General features: G+C 39.3%; 1 protein-coding gene and 1 long non-coding RNA gene across 25 annotated transcripts in view; both read right to left on the minus strand.

The window, feature by feature from the left end:
• LOC126517704 (uncharacterized) overlaps positions 1 to 17225 on the minus strand; it is a 317963-nt gene that overhangs the window by 102149 nt on the left and 198589 nt on the right. The window lies entirely within an intron of this gene.
• On the minus strand, positions 3853 to 4285 carry LOC140214105 (uncharacterized). Its single transcript, XR_011891031.1, has 3 exons — positions 4254 to 4285; positions 4086 to 4112; positions 3853 to 3922 (listed from the first exon to the last, which is right to left on the minus strand). It is a non-coding gene; the product is annotated as an uncharacterized lncRNA (long non-coding RNA).

Raw genomic sequence — 17225 nt, forward strand, 5'->3', positions numbered from 1 at the left:
TATCGTGAATACAGGGCCTAGATATGAAGGGAAGATCCCATGCGAAGTGGGAAACCAGCAATCGACCATTGATTGCTTTCTGATGACAGAAGGAATTCATAAGAGTTGAGAGAAATGGTAATTGACGAAGAAGGGTATAGAAGCATAGGGAGTGACCATAAACGCATCATTTTGAAAACGGGATATGCAGTTGGGAAAGAGAGCAAGAAGCGCAAAATGGCTAGTCGAAATTTGAGCACTGAACAAATCACAAATATAGTCACAAGAGTCGAGGAAGAACTTGGCAAATGGCCAAGCAAAGAGCGGGGAATATAGTGAACTTCTAAGTGTAATTTCGACAGAAATACGGAAAGAGAAGCAACATATTGTTTGGAAAGGAAAGAGAAATCTAAAAGCTGGTGGGACAGGCAAATACGAGAAGCGATCGCCGAACGATAGAAAGCATCCCTAGAGCACAGGCAGGCAATAAAGTGCAGTTGCCGTAGGATGAAGTAGCCAGAAAATTGGAAATATACCGGGAGAAAAAGCCTATGGTCCCAATACTGGTGCAAGCAAAAGTAAAAGGTGAAAGGGAACGTTGGCTGTCAAAAATACGTGAGAAACAGGATGCCGCACCTAGAACACTTTGGAACCACATTACATTATTAGTCAGAAAGTCAACAATACAACAACATATCCTAGATGAAGATGGAAACAAACTGGGAGGGAACGCGACAATAAATGTCGTCCGAAAAATAACAGCCAAATATTTCCAACGCAATATCGAGGTTGTAGTTGAGGAAAAAACGACCACGAGAGAGAACCAGAGGGTAAAGGAGCTGACAGATTTCAACTGGAAGAAACCTGAAGAGAAAATTGTGAAGCGCGAAAGCCACAGGACTAGACGAGGTTCCCGTTAGACTGATAATTGAACTCGGTCCCAAAAGTAAGGAACCTCTGTGGATAGCCGTAGAAAAAAGGCTTAAAGCTAGACGAATACCTGACAGTTTGTGACAAAGAAGACTGAATTAATTTTTATAAAGGTAAGGGGAGAAAGATACAACTCACTCTTATCGACCGTTGCCCATTACATAGGTAACCTACAGGTTAGCAATGCTGGTAATTAAGTTAAAGCAGCAAGCATGGGCAGAAAATAATAGCTTATTGGGAGTACTTCAGAATGGCTTCAAATTAGGTAGGTGTTTGGACGATAACTTATTTGTCCTTACTCAGTGTTTCGAAATATCAAAAGTAGAAAGCAGACCGTTATATGAGGCCTTTTTAGAGATTTCAGGAGCCTATGACAACATAGACCTCAACATTTTGTCGGATATTATGGAAGGGGAGGGCTTAGGTGACAATTGCCTACAGCTTTTCAAAGATTTACCTAGAAAATACTGTTTTCATTGAATGGGAAGGAATAAAGGTCGAGGAGGAAGTTATCAACAAGGGACTGCGACATGGGTGCCCTTTATGCCCACTGGTGTTTATGATGTAAGCGGTGAGGATAGAGAGTGCGCTAGAAGGAAGTAATATCGGGATTAATCTATTGTACAAAAAGGCGGATACAGTAGTATATTGGAAGCTTCTAGGTTTCTTTTATGAGGACGACATTGTGTTGCTAGCTAACAAGCAAACGAAAATGCAACGTCTGGCTAATATCTGTGGACAGGAAGGCGACAAGTTACGTCTAAAATTTAGCGTTAGACAATTAGGCGTTAAGGGATTCAATGAAAACAGCCAACACACGTTGACAATACCGGGCCAGGAAATAACTCGCCTAAAACAACATAAATACCTTGTTATATGGATAAACAAAAACAATAGATATATGGAAACTGGAAACACAAAAAAAAAGCAACAGCAGAAAATGGGAAGAGAAATTCTGCCTTAAAGAAACACAGAACGCTATGGGGATACAATAGGTACGAGGTGCTCTAGGGTATGCGCAAAGGTGCAATGGTTCCAGGACATGTCTTTGGAAATGCGGTTGTTTGCTTGAAAGCAGGGGTGCAATCAGGACTCGATGGCAACCAAAGTTCAGTGGGACGCCTCGCATGGGGCGATCACAGGAAAACTACAAATGAAGCTGTGCGGGGTGATATGGGCCAGACTATTTTTGAAGGGAAGCTCACAGTAAAATTGATGATGAAGAACGCCTCAGGAATATGGAAGAAAGTGAATGGGCTGGGACAGTGTTGGGGTATCTGTATAGGAAAAGCATTTTTCGAAGCGACATAAGGAAGGCTTACAACACGTACTTATAAAGCGAGATATAAGAAGGAAAAAGAAGCATATGCTTGCTGCGGTAAAGAAAGGGAAACGACGGAGGATATTTTATTCGAATTTGAAGATATCCAGCCCGCGGTCGATTTAGGAATCACTGGTCTGCTTGAAGCCCTTGGGTTGAGTGAGAGCAGAGGTAAAGTAAATATGTCCGCAATAGAGATTAGTAAGTGGCAATTCGAAGGTTGGTGGAAGAAAAGTAGGGAAACAAAAACAACAAAGGAGGCGTACAAAAATGAAGTTCATAATAGGGTTTCAGAAAGTTTCGCTCTCAGAATTTATCGTCGGTCACTATTCCCATTCGTTTTTTTTCCCTAAAATAAATAGAACATTAGGCAATAACATAACGGCAGCTTCGGGGTGGAAACCACCACCCCTTTACAAAGGAGACGCTCACAACATCCATCCATTCGTATAGGGTCGCCCTACTGTTCATATATTATAAACAGCCTGAATTTCATTTTCATAGGCGATATACTAAGCATAGAATAGATGGAGTGGAGTAAAGCCGAACTTGCAGCACCAGAGCCAGTTGGTTTGGTCTCCTGTACATACAGAAATTAAGAAGACTGGTTTTAATCCAAAGGACAAAACTGGAATACTTGACTTTACTTTTGAACCTCAATCTAAACGACAATATCCATGGTGACAACTGTTGCAACCAGGACTCAATTTCATTTTCTTAAACTTACTGTGCCTGCTTCTGTAGTTTCTGGCCACTAGAAGGAAGAAACCAATAGAGCCAGCATTATCCTTCCGGTTTATGTTAAAGTCTTCAATTTCTTCTCATTCGGACACGCCACTGTAACATCACTCCCATATACAAGGTCACCCTTGCGCTCATTTATAAGTGACACGCTAGACATAGAATAGATGGAGTGGTTTAAAGCCGAACTAACAGCACCAGAGCCAGTTGGTTTGGTTTCCTGTTCATACAGAAATAAAGAAGAGTGGACAATAGATATTGGTGTTTTATTCCGAAGGACAAAACTGGAATCCCTAAATTTAATTTTTAACCTCAATCTACACAAAAATTTCCACGGAGACAACTGCTGGAACAAGCACCAAATTTCATTTTCTGGAACTTACCGCGCCTGCTTCTGTAGTTTTTGGCCACTAGAATGAAGGAACCAATAGAGCCAGCATTATCTTTCCGATTTATACTATAGCCTTCCATTTCTTGTAATCGGAAGACACGACTGTAACATTCATCAGCGGTAGAAGAGACATAAACTCGAATAGTGGAATAAGATTAAACTTACTTCGCCAGGCCTGGTTGGTTTAGATCCCTGAATGCAAGGAAAGACAACATGGTGGAAATTAGGGATTGGTGTTTTTAGACAGAAGAAACGTATTTACCTACTCTTAAATTTTGTTTCTTTTATGTAATGTTACGAGTTTTCCATATGTTGCAAGATGATGAGAAAAAGCTGCATTCCATTGCGACAAACTCACCGCGCCTGGTATTGTAGATTCTGACCACTGGAAACAACAAACCAGTAGAGCAAGCTTCATCGCTCTCATATACAAGGTCACCCTTGTGCTCATGTAATATGAGCAACCAGATTTTCTTTTTCGTAAGAGGCAGGCTAGACATAGAATAGATGGAGTGGTTTAAAGCCGAACTTACAGCACCAGAGCCAGTTGGTTTAGTTTCCTGTTCGTACAGAAATAAAGAAGAGTGGAGAATAGATATTGGTGTTTTATTCCCAAGGAAAAAACTGGAATCCCTAAATTTAATTTTTAACCTCAATCGACACGAGAATTTCCACGGAGACAACTGTTGGAACAAGCACTAAATTTCATTTTCTGGAACTTACCGCGCCCGCTTCTGTAGTTTCGGGCAACTAAAATAAAGAAACCAATAGAGCCAGCATTATCCTTCGATTTATATTATAGCCTTTTTCTTTAATTGGAAGACACGACTGTAACATTCATCAGCGGTAGAAGGGACATAAACTCGAATAATGGAATGAGATTAAACTTACTTCGCCGGGCCTGGTTGGTTTAGATCCCTGAATGCAAGGAAAGACAACATGGTGGAAATTAAGGAGTAGTGTTTTTAGACCGAAGGAACTTATTTACCTACTCTTAAATTTTCTTCTTTTATGTTATGTTACGAGTTTTCCATATGTTGCAAGATGATGAAAAAAAGCGGCATTCCTTTGCGACAAACTCACCGCGCCTGGTATTGTAGATTCTGACCACTGGGAACAACAAACCAGTAGAGCAAGCTTCATCGCTCATATTTACAAGGAAACCCTTGCGCTTATGTAATCTGAGCAACCAGATTTTTTCTTTTTTTTTTGAGAAGAGATAGGCTAGACCTAGAATAAATGGAGATTAGTAAAGCCGAACTAACAGCACCAGAGCCAGTTGGTTTGGTTTCCTGTTTATAGAGAAATAAAGAAGAATGGACAAGAGATCTTGGGGTTTTATTACGAAGGACAGAACTGGAATCCCTAAATTTAATTCTTAACCTCCATCTACACGAAAATTTCCACGGAGACAACTGTGGGAACAAGCACTAAATTTCATTTTCTGGAACTTACCGCGCCCGCTTCTGTAGTTTTTGGCCACTAGAATGAAGGAACAAATAGAGCCAGCATTATCTTTCCGATTTATGCTATAGCCTTCCATTACTTGTAATCGGAAGACACGACTGTAACATTCATCAGTGGTAGAAGAGACAAACTCGAATAGTGGAATGAGATTAAACTTACTTCGCCAGGCCTGGTTGGTTTAGATCCCTGAATGCAAGGAAAGACAACATGGTGGAAATTAAGGAGTGGTGTTTTTAGACAGAAGGAACGTATTTACCTACTCTTAAATTTTCTTTCTTTTATGTTATGTTACGAGTTTTCCATATGTTGCAAGATCATGAAAAAAAGCTGCATTCCATTGCGACAAACTCACCGGGCCTGGTATTGTAGATTCTGACCACTGGAAACAACAAACCAGTAGAGCAAGCTTCATCGCTCCCTTATACAACGTCACCCTGGCGCTCATGTAATATGAGCAAGCAGATTTTTTTTGGTAAGAGACAGGCTAGACCTAGAATAAATGGAGTTTAGTAAATCCGAACTTACAGCACCAGAGCCAGTTGGTTTGGTTTCCTGTTTACAGAGAAATAAAGAAGAGCGGATAATAGATATTGGGATTTTATTCCGAAGGACAAAACAGAAATCCCTAAATTTAATTTTTAACCTCAATTTACACGAAAATTTCCACGGAGACAACTGTTGGAACAAGCATTAAATTTTATTTTCTGGAACTTACCGCGCCTGCTTCTGTAGTTTTTGGCCACTAGAATGAAGGAACAAATAGAGCCGGCATTATCTTTCCGAATTATGCTGTAGCCTTCCATTTCTTGTAATCGGAAGACATGACTGTAACATTCATCAGCGGTAGAAGAGACATAAACTCGTATACTGGAATGAGATTAAACTTACTTCGCCAGGCCTGGTTGGTTTGGATTCCTGAGTGCAAGGAAATACAACATGGTTGTAATTAATGAGTGGTGTTTCTAGACAGAAGGAACGTATTTATCTACTCTTAAATTTTGTTTCATTTGTGTTATGTTACGAGTTTTCGATATGTTGAGAGATCATGAAAAAAAGCTGCATTCCATTGCGACAAACTCACCATGCCTGGTATTGTAGATTCTGACCACTGGAAACAACAAACCAGTAGAGCAAGCTTCATCGCTCCCATATACAAGGTCACCCTTGCGCTCATGTAATATCAGCAACCAGATTTTTTTTGGTAAGAGACAGGCTAGACCTGAGAATAAATGGAGTTTAGTAAAGCCGAACTTACAGCACCAGAGCCAGTTGGTTTGGTTTCCTGTTTATACAGAAATAAAGAAGAGTGGACAATAGATATTGGGGTTTTATTCCGAAGGACAAAAGTGGAGTCCCTAAATATAATTTTTAACCTCAATCTACACGAAAATTTCCACGGAGACAACTGTTGGAACAAGCACTAAACTTTATTTTCTGGAACTTACCGCGCCTGCTTCTGTAGTTTTTGGCCACTAGAATGAAGGAACCAATAGAGCCAGCATTATCTTTCCGATTTATACTATAGCCTTCTATTTCTTGTAATCGGAAGACACGACTGTAACATTCATCAACGGTAGAAGAGACATCAACTCGAATAGTGGAATAAGATTAAACTTACTTCGCCAGGCCTGGTTGGTTTAGATCCCTGAATGCAAGGAAAGACAACATGGTGGAAATCAAGGAGTGGTGTTTTTAGACAGAAGGAACGTATTTACCTACACTTAAATTTTCTTTCTTTTATGTTATGTTACGAGTTTTCCATATGTTGCAAGATCATGAAAAAAAGCTGCATTCCATTGCGACAAACTCACCATGCCTGGTATTGTAGATTCTGACCACTGGAAACAACAAACCAGTAGAGCAAGCTTCATCGCTCCCATATACAAGGTCACCCTTGCGCTCATGTAATATCAGCAACCAGATTTTTTTTGGTAAGAGACAGGCTAGACCTGAGAATAAATGGAGTTTAGTAAAGCCGAACTTACAGCACCAGAGCCAGTTGGTTTGGTTTCCTGTTTATACAGAAATAAAGAAGAGTGGACAATAGATATTGGGGTTTTATTCCGAAGGACAAAAGTGGAGTCCCTAAATATAATTTTTAACCTCAATCTACACGAAAATTTCCACGGAGACAACTGTTGGAACAAGCACTAAACTTTATTTTCTGGAACTTACCGCGCCTGCTTCTGTAGTTTTTGGCCACTAGAATGAAGGAACCAATAGAGCCAGCATTATCTTTCTCATTTATGCTATAGACTTCCATTTCTCGTAATCGGAAGATACGACTGTAACATTCATCAGTTGTAGAAGAGACATAAACTCGTATAGTGGAATGAGATTAAACTTAATTCGCCCAGCCTGGTTGGTTTAGATCCCTGAATGCAAGGAAAGACAACATGGTGGAAATCAAGGAGTGGTGTTTTTAGACAGAAGGAACGTATTTACCTATTCTCAAATTTTCTTTCTTTTATGCTATGTTACGAGTTTTCCATATGTTGCAAGATCATGAAAAAAAGCTGCATTCCATTGCGACAAACTCACCGCGCCTGGTATTGTAGATTCTGACCACTGGAAACAATAAACCAGTAGAGCATGCTTCATCGCTCCCATATACAAGGTCACCCTTGCGCTCATGTAATATCAGCAACCAGATTTTTTTTTGATAAGAGACAGGCTAGACCTGCGAATAAATGGAGTTTAGTAAAGCTGAACTTACAGCACCAGAGCCAGTTGGTTTGGTTTCCTGTTTACAGAGAAATAAAGAAGAGCGGATAATAGATATTGGGGTTTTATTCCGAAGGACAAAACTGAAATCCCTAAATTTTATTTTTAACCTCAATTTCCACGAAAATTTCCACGGAGACAACTGTTGGAACAAGCACTAAATTTTATTTTCAGGAACTTACCGCGCCCGCTTCTGTAGTTTCGGGTAACTAGAATGGAGAAACCAATAGAGCCAGCATTATCCTTCGATTTATATTATGGCCTTCCATTTCTTTTAATCGGAAGGCACGACTGTAACATTGATCAGCGGTAGAAGAGACGTAAACTCGAATAGTGGAATGAGATTAAACTTACTTCGCCAGGCCTGGTTGGTTTAGATCCCTGAATGCAAGGAAAGACAACATGGTGGAAATCAAGGAGTGGTGTTTTTAGACAGAAGGAACGTATTTACCTACACTTAATTTTTCTTTCTTTTATGTTATGTTACGAGTTTTTCATATGTTGCAAGATCATGAAAAAAAGCTGCATTCCATTGCGACAAACTCACCATGCCTGGTATTGTAGATTCTGACCACTGCAAACAACAAACCAGTAGAGGAAGCTTCATCGCTCCCACATACAAGGTCACCCTTGCGCTCATGTAATATGACCAACCAGATTTTTTTTTGATAAGAGACAAGCTAGACTTAGAATAAATGGAGTTTAGTAAAGCCGAACTTACAGCACCAGAGCCAGTTGGTTTGGTTCCCTGTTTATACAGAAATAAAGAAGAGTGGATAATAGATATTGGGGTTTTATTCCGAAGGACAAAACTGGAATGCCTAAATTTAATTTTTAACCTCAATCTACACGAAAATTTCCACGGAGACAACTGTTGGAACAAGCACTAAATTTCATTTTCTGGAAGTTACCGCGCCTGCTTCTGTAGTTTTTGGCCACTAGAATGAAGGAACCAGTAGAGCCATCATTATCTTTCCGACTTATATTATAGCCTTCCATTTCTTGTAATCGGAAAACACGACTGTAACATTCATCAGCGGTAGAAGAGACATAAACTTGAAAAGTGGAATGAGATTAAACTTACTTCGCCAGGCCTGGTTGGTTTAGATCCCTGAATGCAAGGAAAGACAACATGGTGGAAATTAAGGAGTGGTGTTTTTAGACAGAAGAAACGTATTTACCTACTCTTAAATTTTGTTTCTTTTATGTTATGATACGAGTTTTCCATATGTTGCAAGATGATGAAAAAAAGCTGCATTCCTTCGCGACAAACTCACCGCGCCTGATGTTGTAGATTCTGACCACTGGAAACAACAAACCAGTAGAGCAAGCTTCATCACTCCCATATACAAAGTCACCCTTGCGCTTATGTAATATGAGCAACCAGATTTTTTTTTTGATAAGAGACAAGCTAGACTTAGAATAAATGGAGTTTAGTAAAGCCGAACTTACAGCACCAGAGCCAGTTGGTTTGGTTTCCTGTTTATAGCGAAATAAAGAAGAGTGGATAATAGATATTGGGGTTTTATTCCGAAGGAAAAAACTGGAATCCCTAAATTTAGTTTTTAACCTCAATTTAGTTTTTAACCTGCATTCATCAGCGGTAGAAGAGACATAATCTCGAATAGTGGAATGAGAATAAACTTACTTCACCAGGCCTGGTTGGTTTAGATCCCTGAGTGCAAGGAAAGACAACATGGTGGAAATTAAAGAGTGGTGTTTTTAGACTAAAGGAACGTATTTATCTACTCTTAAATTTTGTTTTTTTATGTTATGTTACGAGTTTTCCATATGTTGCAAGATGATGAAAAAAAGCTGCATTCCATTGCGACAAACTCACCGCGCCTGGTATTGTAGATTCGGACCACTGCAAACAACAAACCAGTAGAGGAAGCTTGATCGCTCCCATATACAAGGTCACCCTTACGCTCATGTAATATGAGAAACCAGATTTTTTTTTTTTCGTAAGAGTCAGGCTAGACATAGAATAGATGTAGCGGTTTAAAGCCGAACTTACACCACCAGAGCCAGTTGGTTTGGTTTCCTGTTCATACAGAAATAAAGAAGAGTGGACAATAGATATTGGGGTTTTATTCCGAAGGACAAAACTGGAATGCCTAAATTTAATTTTTAACCTCAATCTACACGAAAATTTCCACGGAGACAACTGTTGGAACAAGCACTAAATTTCATTTTCTGGAAGTTACCGCGCCTGCTTCTGTAGTTTTTGGCCACTAGAATGAAGGAACCAGTAGAGCCATCATTATCTTTCCGACTTATATTATAGCCTTCCATTTCTTGTAATCGGAAAACACGACTGTAACATTCATCAGCGGTAGAAGAGACATAAACTTGAAAAGTGGAATGAGATTAAACTTACTTCGCCAGGCCTGGTTGGTTTAGATCCCTGAATGCAAGGAAAGACAACATGGTGGAAATTAAGGAGTGGTGTTTTTAGACAGAAGAAACGTATTTACCTACTCTTAAATTTTGTTTCTTTTATGTTATGATACGAGTTTTCCATATGTTGCAAGATGATGAAAAAAAGCTGCATTCCTTCGCGACAAACTCACCGCGCCTGATGTTGTAGATTCTGACCACTGGAAACAACAAACCAGTAGAGCAAGCTTCATCACTCCCATATACAAAGTCACCCTTGCGCTTATGTAATATGAGCAACCAGATTTTTTTTTTTGATAAGAGACAAGCTAGACTTAGAATAAATGGAGTTTAGTAAAGCCGAACTTACAGCACCAGAGCCAGTTGGTTTGGTTTCCTGTTTATACAGAAATAAAGAAGAGTGGATAATAGATATTGGGGTTTTATTCCGAAGGAAAAAACTGGAATCCCTAAATTTAGTTTTTAAGCTCAATTTAGTTTTTAACCTGCATTCATCAGCGGTAGAAGAGACATAATCTCGAATAGTGGAATGAGAATAAACTTACTTCACCAGGCCTGGTTGGTTTAGATCCCTGAGTGCAAGGAAAGACAACATGGTGGAAATTAAAGAGTGGTGTTTTTAGACTAAAGGAACGTATTTATCTACTCTTAAATTTTGTTTTTTTTATGTTATGTTACGAGTTTTCCATATGTTGCAAGATGATGAAAAAAAGCTGCATTCCATTGCGACAAACTCACCGCGCCTGGTATTGTAGATTCGGACCACTGCAAACAACAAACCAGTAGAGGAAGCTTGATCGCTCCCATATACAAGGTCACCCTTACGCTCATGTAATATGAGAAACCAGATTTTTTTTTTTTCGTAAGAGTCAGGCTAGACATAGAATAGATGTAGCGGTTTGAAGCCGAACTTACACCACCAGAGCCAGTTGGTTTGGTTTCCTGTTCATACAGAAATAAAGAAGAGTGGACAATAGATATTGGTGTTTTATTCCGAAGGACAAAACTGGAATCCCTAAATTTAATTTTTAACCTCAATCTACACGAAAATTTCCACGGAGACAACTGTTGGAAGAAGCACTAAATTTTATTTTCTGGAACTTACCGCGCCTGCTTCTGTAGTTTTTGGCCACTAGAATGAAGGAACCAATAGAGCCAGCATTATCTTTCCGATTATTACTATAGCCTTCCATTTCTTGTAATCGGAAGACACGGCTGTAACATTCATCAGCGGTAGAAGAGACATAAACTCGAATAGTGGAATAACATTAAACTTACTTCGCCATGCCTGGTTGGTTTAGATCCCTGAATGCAAGGAAAGACAACATGGTGGAAATTAAGGAGTGGTGTTTTTAGACAGAAGAAACGTATTTACCTACTCTTAAATTTTGTTTCTTTTATGTAATGTTACGAGTTTTCCATATGTTGCAAGATGATGAAAAAAAGCTGCATTCCTTCGCGACAAACTCACCGCGCCTGGTATTGTAGATTCGGACCACTGCAAACAAAAAACCAGTAGAGGAAGCTTCATCGCTCCCATATACAAGGACACCCTTGCGCTCATGTAATATGAGCAACCACATTTTTTTTTTCGTAAGAGGCAGGCTAGACATAGAATAGATGTAGTGGTTTAAAGCCGAACTTACAGCACCAGAGCCAGTTGGTTTGGTTTCCTGTTCATACAGAAATAAAGAAGAGTGGACAATAGATATTGGTGTTTTATTCCGAAGGACAAAACTGGAATCCCTAAATTTAATTTTTAACCTCAATCTACACGAAAATTTCCACGGAGACAACTGTTGGAAGAAGCACTAAATTTTATTTTCTGGAACTTACCGCGCCTGCTTCTGTAGTTTTTGGCCACTAGAATGAAGGAACCAATAGAGCCAGCATTATCTTTCCGGTTATTACTATAGCCTTCCATTTCTTGTAATCGGAAGACACGGCTGTAACATTCATCAGAGGTAGAAGAGGCATAAACTCGTATAGTGGAATGAGTTTAAACTTACTTCGCCCGGCCTGGTTGGTTTAGATCCCTGAATGCAAGGAAAGACAACATGGTGGAAATTAAAGAGTGGTGTTTTTAGACTGAAGGAACGTATTTATGTACTCTTAAATTTTGTTTCTTTTGTGTTATGTTACGAGTTTTCCATATGTTGCAAGATGATGAAAAAAAGCTGCATTCCATTGCGACAAACTCACCGCGCCTGGTATTGTAGATTCGGACCACTGCAAACAACAAACCAGTAGAGGAAGCTTCATCGCTCCCACATACAAGGTCACCCTTGCGCTCATGTAATATGACCAACCAGATTTCTTTTTTATAAGAGACAGGCTAGACATAGAATAGATGGAGTGGTTTAAAGCCGAACTTACAGCACCAGAGCCAGTTGGTGTGGTTTCCTGTTCATACAGAAATAAAGAAGAGTGGACAATAGATATTGGTGTTTTATTCCGAAGGACAAAACTGGAATGCCTAAATTTAATTTTTAACCTCAATCTACACGAAAATTTCCACGGAGACAACTGTTGGAAGAAGCACTAAATTTTATTTTCTGGAACTTACCGCGCCTGCTTCTGTAGTTTTTGGCCACTAGAATGAAGGAACCAGTAGAGCCATCATTATCTTTCCGACTTATATTATAGCCTTCCATTTCTTGTAATCGGAAGACACGACTGTAACATTCATCAGCGGTAGAAGAGACATAAAGTCGAAAAGTGGAATGAGATTAAACTTAATTCGCCAGGCCTGGTTGGTTTAGATCCCTGAATGCAAGGAAAGACAACATGGTGGAAATTAAGGAGTGGTGTTTTTAGACAGAAGGAACGTATTTACCTACTCTTAAATTTTGTTTCTTTTATGTAATGTTACGAGTTTTCCATATGTTGCAAGATGATGAAAAAAAGCTGCATTCCATTGCGACAAACTCACCGCGCCTGGTATTGTAGATTGTGACCACTGGAAACAACAAACCAGTAGAGCAAGCTTCATCGCTCCCATACACAAAGTCACCCTCGCGCTTATGTTATATGAGCAACCAGATTTTTTTTTTTTGATAAGAGACAAGCTAGACTTAGAATAAATGGAGTTTAGTAAAGCCGAACTTACAGCACCAGAGCCAGTTGGTTTGGTTTCCTGTTTATACAGAAATAAAGAAGAGTGGATAATAGATATTGGGGTTTTATTCCGAAGGACAAAATTGGAATACCTAAATTTAATTTTTAACCTCAATGTACACGAAAATTTCCACGGAGACAACTGTTGGAACAAGCACTAAATTTAATTTCTGGAAGTTACCGCGCCTGCTTCTGTAGTTTTTGGCCACTAGAATGAAGAAACCAGTAGAGCCATCATTATCTTTCCGACTTATATTATAGCCTTCCATTTCTTGTAATCGGAAGACACGACTGTAACATTCATCAGCGGTAGAAGAGACATAAACTCGAATATTGGAATAACATTAAACTTACTTCGCCAGGCCTGGTTGGTTTAGATCCCTGAATGCAAGGAAAGACAACATGGTGGAAATTAAGGAGTGGTGTTTTTAGACAGAAGAAACGTATTTACCTACTCTTAAATTTTGTTTCTTTTATGTAATGTTACGAGTTTTCCCTATGTTGCAAGATGATGAAAAAAAGCTGCATTCCTTCGCGACAAACTCACCGCGCCTGGTATTGTAGATTCGGACCACTGCAAACAACAAACCAGTAGAGGAAGCTTCATCGCTCCCATATACAAGGTCACCCTTGCGCTCATGTAATATGAGCAACCAGATTTTTTTTTTCGTAAGAGGCAGGCTAGACATAGAATAGATGTAGTGGTTTAAGGCCGAACTTACAGCACCAGAGCCAGTTGGTTTGGTTTCCTGTTCATACAGAAATAAAGAAGAGTGGACAATAGATATTGGTGTTTTATTCCGAAGGACAAAACTGGAATCCCTAAATTTAATTTTTAACTTCAATCTACACGAAAATTTCCACGGAGACAACTGTTGGAACAAGCACTAAATTTCATTTTCTGGAACTTACCACGCCCGCTTCTGTAGTTTCGGGCAACTAGAATAAAGAAACCAATAGAACCAGCATTATCCTTCGATTTATATTATAGCCTTCCATTTCTCGTAATCGGAAGACACGGCTGTAACATTCATCAGCGGTAGAAGAGGCATAAACTCGTATAGTGGAATGAGATTAAACTTACTTCGCCCGGCCTGGTTGGTTTAGATCCCTGAATGCAAGGAAAGACAACATGGTGGAAATTAAGGAGTGGTGTTTTTAGACAGAAGGAATGTATTTACCTACTCTTAAATTTTCTTTCTTTTATGTTATGTTACGAGTTTTCCATATGTGTCAGGATGTTGAAAAAAAGCTGCATTCCATTGCGACAAACTCACCGCGCCTGGTATTGTAGATTCGGACCACTGCAAACAACAAACCAGTAGAGGAAGCTTCATCGCTCCCACATACAAGGTCACCCTTGCGCTCATGTAATATGACCAACCAGATTTTTTTTTTGATAAGAGACAAGCTAGACTTAGAATAAATGGAGTTTAGTAAAGCCGAACTTACAGCACCAGAGCCAGTTGGTTTGGTTCCCTGTTTATACAGAAATATAGAAGAGTGGATAATAGATATTGGGGTTTTATTCCGAAGGACAAAACTGGAATCCCTAAATTTAATTTTTAACCTCAATCTACACGAAAATTTCCACGGAGACAACTGTTGGAACAAGCACTAAATTTCATTTTCTGGAAGTTACCGCGCCTGCTTCTGTAGTTTTTGGCCACTAGAATGAAGGAACCAGTAGAGCCATCATTATCTTTCCGACTTATATTATAGCCTTCCATTTCTTGTAATCGGAAGACACGGCTGTAACATTCATCAGCGGTAGAAGAGACATAAACTCGAATAGTGGAATAACATTAAACTTACTTCGCCATGCCTGGTTGGTTTAGATCCCTGAATGCAAGGAAAGACAACATGGTGGAAATTAAGGAGTGGTGTTTTTAGACAGAAGAAACGTATTTACCTACTCTTAAATTTTGTTTCTTTTATGTAATGTTACGAGTTTTCCATATGTTGCAAGATGATGAAAAAAAGCTGCATTCCTTCGCGACAAACTCACCGCGCCTGGTATTGTAGATTCGGACCACTGCAAACAAAAAACCAGTAGAGGAAGCTTCATCGCTCCCATATACAAGGACACCCTTGCGCTCATGTAATATGAGCAACCACATTTTTTTTTTCGTAAGAGGCAGGCTAGACATAGAATAGATGTAGTGGTTTAAAGCCGAACTTACAGCACCAGAGCCAGTTGGTTTGGTTTCCTGTTCATACAGAAATAAAGAAGAGTGGACAATAGATATTGGTGTTTTATTCCGAAGGACAAAACTGGAATCCCTAAATTTAATTTTTAACCTCAATCTACACGAAAATTTCCACGGAGACAACTGTTGGAAGAAGCACTAAATTTTATTTTCTGGAACTTACCGCGCCTGCTTCTGTAGTTTTTGGCCACTAGAATGAAGGAACCAATAGAGCCAGCATTATCTTTCCGGTTATTACTATAGCCTTCCATTTCTTGTAATCGGAAGACACGGCTGTAACATTCATCAGAGGTAGAAGAGGCATAAACTCGTATAGTGGAATGAGTTTAAACTTACTTCGCCCGGCCTGGTTGGTTTAGATCCCTGAATGCAAGGAAAGACAACATGGTGGAAATTAAAGAGTGGTGTTTTTAGACTGAAGGAACGTATTTATGTACTCTTAAATTTTGTTTCTTTTGTGTTATGTTACGAGTTTTCCATATGTTGCAAGATGATGAAAAAAAGCTGCATTCCATTGCGACAAACTCACCGCGCCTGGTATTGTAGATTCGGACCACTGCAAACAACAAACCAGTAGAGGAAGCTTCATCGCTCCCACATACAAGGTCACCCTTGCGCTCATGTAATATGACCAACCAGATTTCTTTTTTATAAGAGACAGGCTAGACATAGAATAGATGGAGTGGTTTAAAGCCGAACTTACAGCACCAGAGCCAGTTGGTGTGGTTTCCTGTTCATACAGAAATAAAGAAGAGTGGACAATAGATATTGGTGTTTTATTCCGAAGGACAAAACTGGAATGCCTAAATTTAATTTTTAACCTCAATCTACACGAAAATTTCCACGGAGACAACTGTTGGAAGAAGCACTAAATTTTATTTTCTGGAACTTACCGCGCCTGCTTCTGTAGTTTTTGGCCACTAGAATGAAGGAACCAGTAGAGCCATCATTATCTTTCCGACTTATATTATAGCCTTCCATTTCTTGTAATCGGAAGACACGACTGTAACATTCATCAGCGGTAGAAGAGACATAAAGTCGAAAAGTGGAATGAGATTAAACTTAATTCGCCAGGCCTGGTTGGTTTAGATCCCTGAATGCAAGGAAAGACAACATGGTGGAAATTAAGGAGTGGTGTTTTTAGACAGAAGGAACGTATTTACCTACTCTTAAATTTTGTTTCTTTTATGTAATGTTACGAGTTTTCCATATGTTGCAAGATGATGAAAAAAAGCTGCATTCCATTGCGACAAACTCACCGCGCCTGGTATTGTAGATTGTGACCACTGGAAACAACAAACCAGTAGAGCAAGCTTCATCGCTCCCATACACAAAGTCACCCTCGCGCTTATGTTATATGAGCAACCAGATTTTTTTTTTTTGATAAGAGACAAGCTAGACTTAGAATAAATGGAGTTTAGTAAAGCCGAACTTACAGCACCAGAGCCAGTTGGTTTGGTTTCCTGTTTATACAGAAATAAAGAAGAGTGGATAATAGATATTGGGGTTTTATTCCGAAGGACAAAATTGGAATACCTAAATTTAATTTTTAACCTCAATGTACACGAAAATTTCCACGGAGACAACTGTTGGAACAAGCACTAAATTTAATTTCTGGAAGTTACCGCGCCTGCTTCTGTAGTTTTTGGCCACTAGAATGAAGAAACCAGTAGAGCCATCATTATCTTTCCGACTTATATTATAGCCTTCCATTTCTTGTAATCGGAAGACACGACTGTAACATTCATCAGCGGTAGAAGAGACATAAACTCGAATATTGGAATAACATTAAACTTACTTCGCCAGGCCTGGTTGGTTTAGATCCCTGAATGCAAGGAAAGACAACATGGTGGAAATTAAGGAGTGGTGTTTTTAGACAGAAGAAACGTATTTACCTACTCTTAAATTTTGTTTCTTTTATGTAATGTTACGAGTTTTCCCTATG

The sequence above is a fragment of the Dermacentor andersoni genome, chromosome 11, assembly GCF_023375885.2.
Source record: "Dermacentor andersoni chromosome 11, qqDerAnde1_hic_scaffold, whole genome shotgun sequence".
NCBI classification, from domain to species: domain Eukaryota; kingdom Metazoa; phylum Arthropoda; class Arachnida; order Ixodida; family Ixodidae; genus Dermacentor; species Dermacentor andersoni.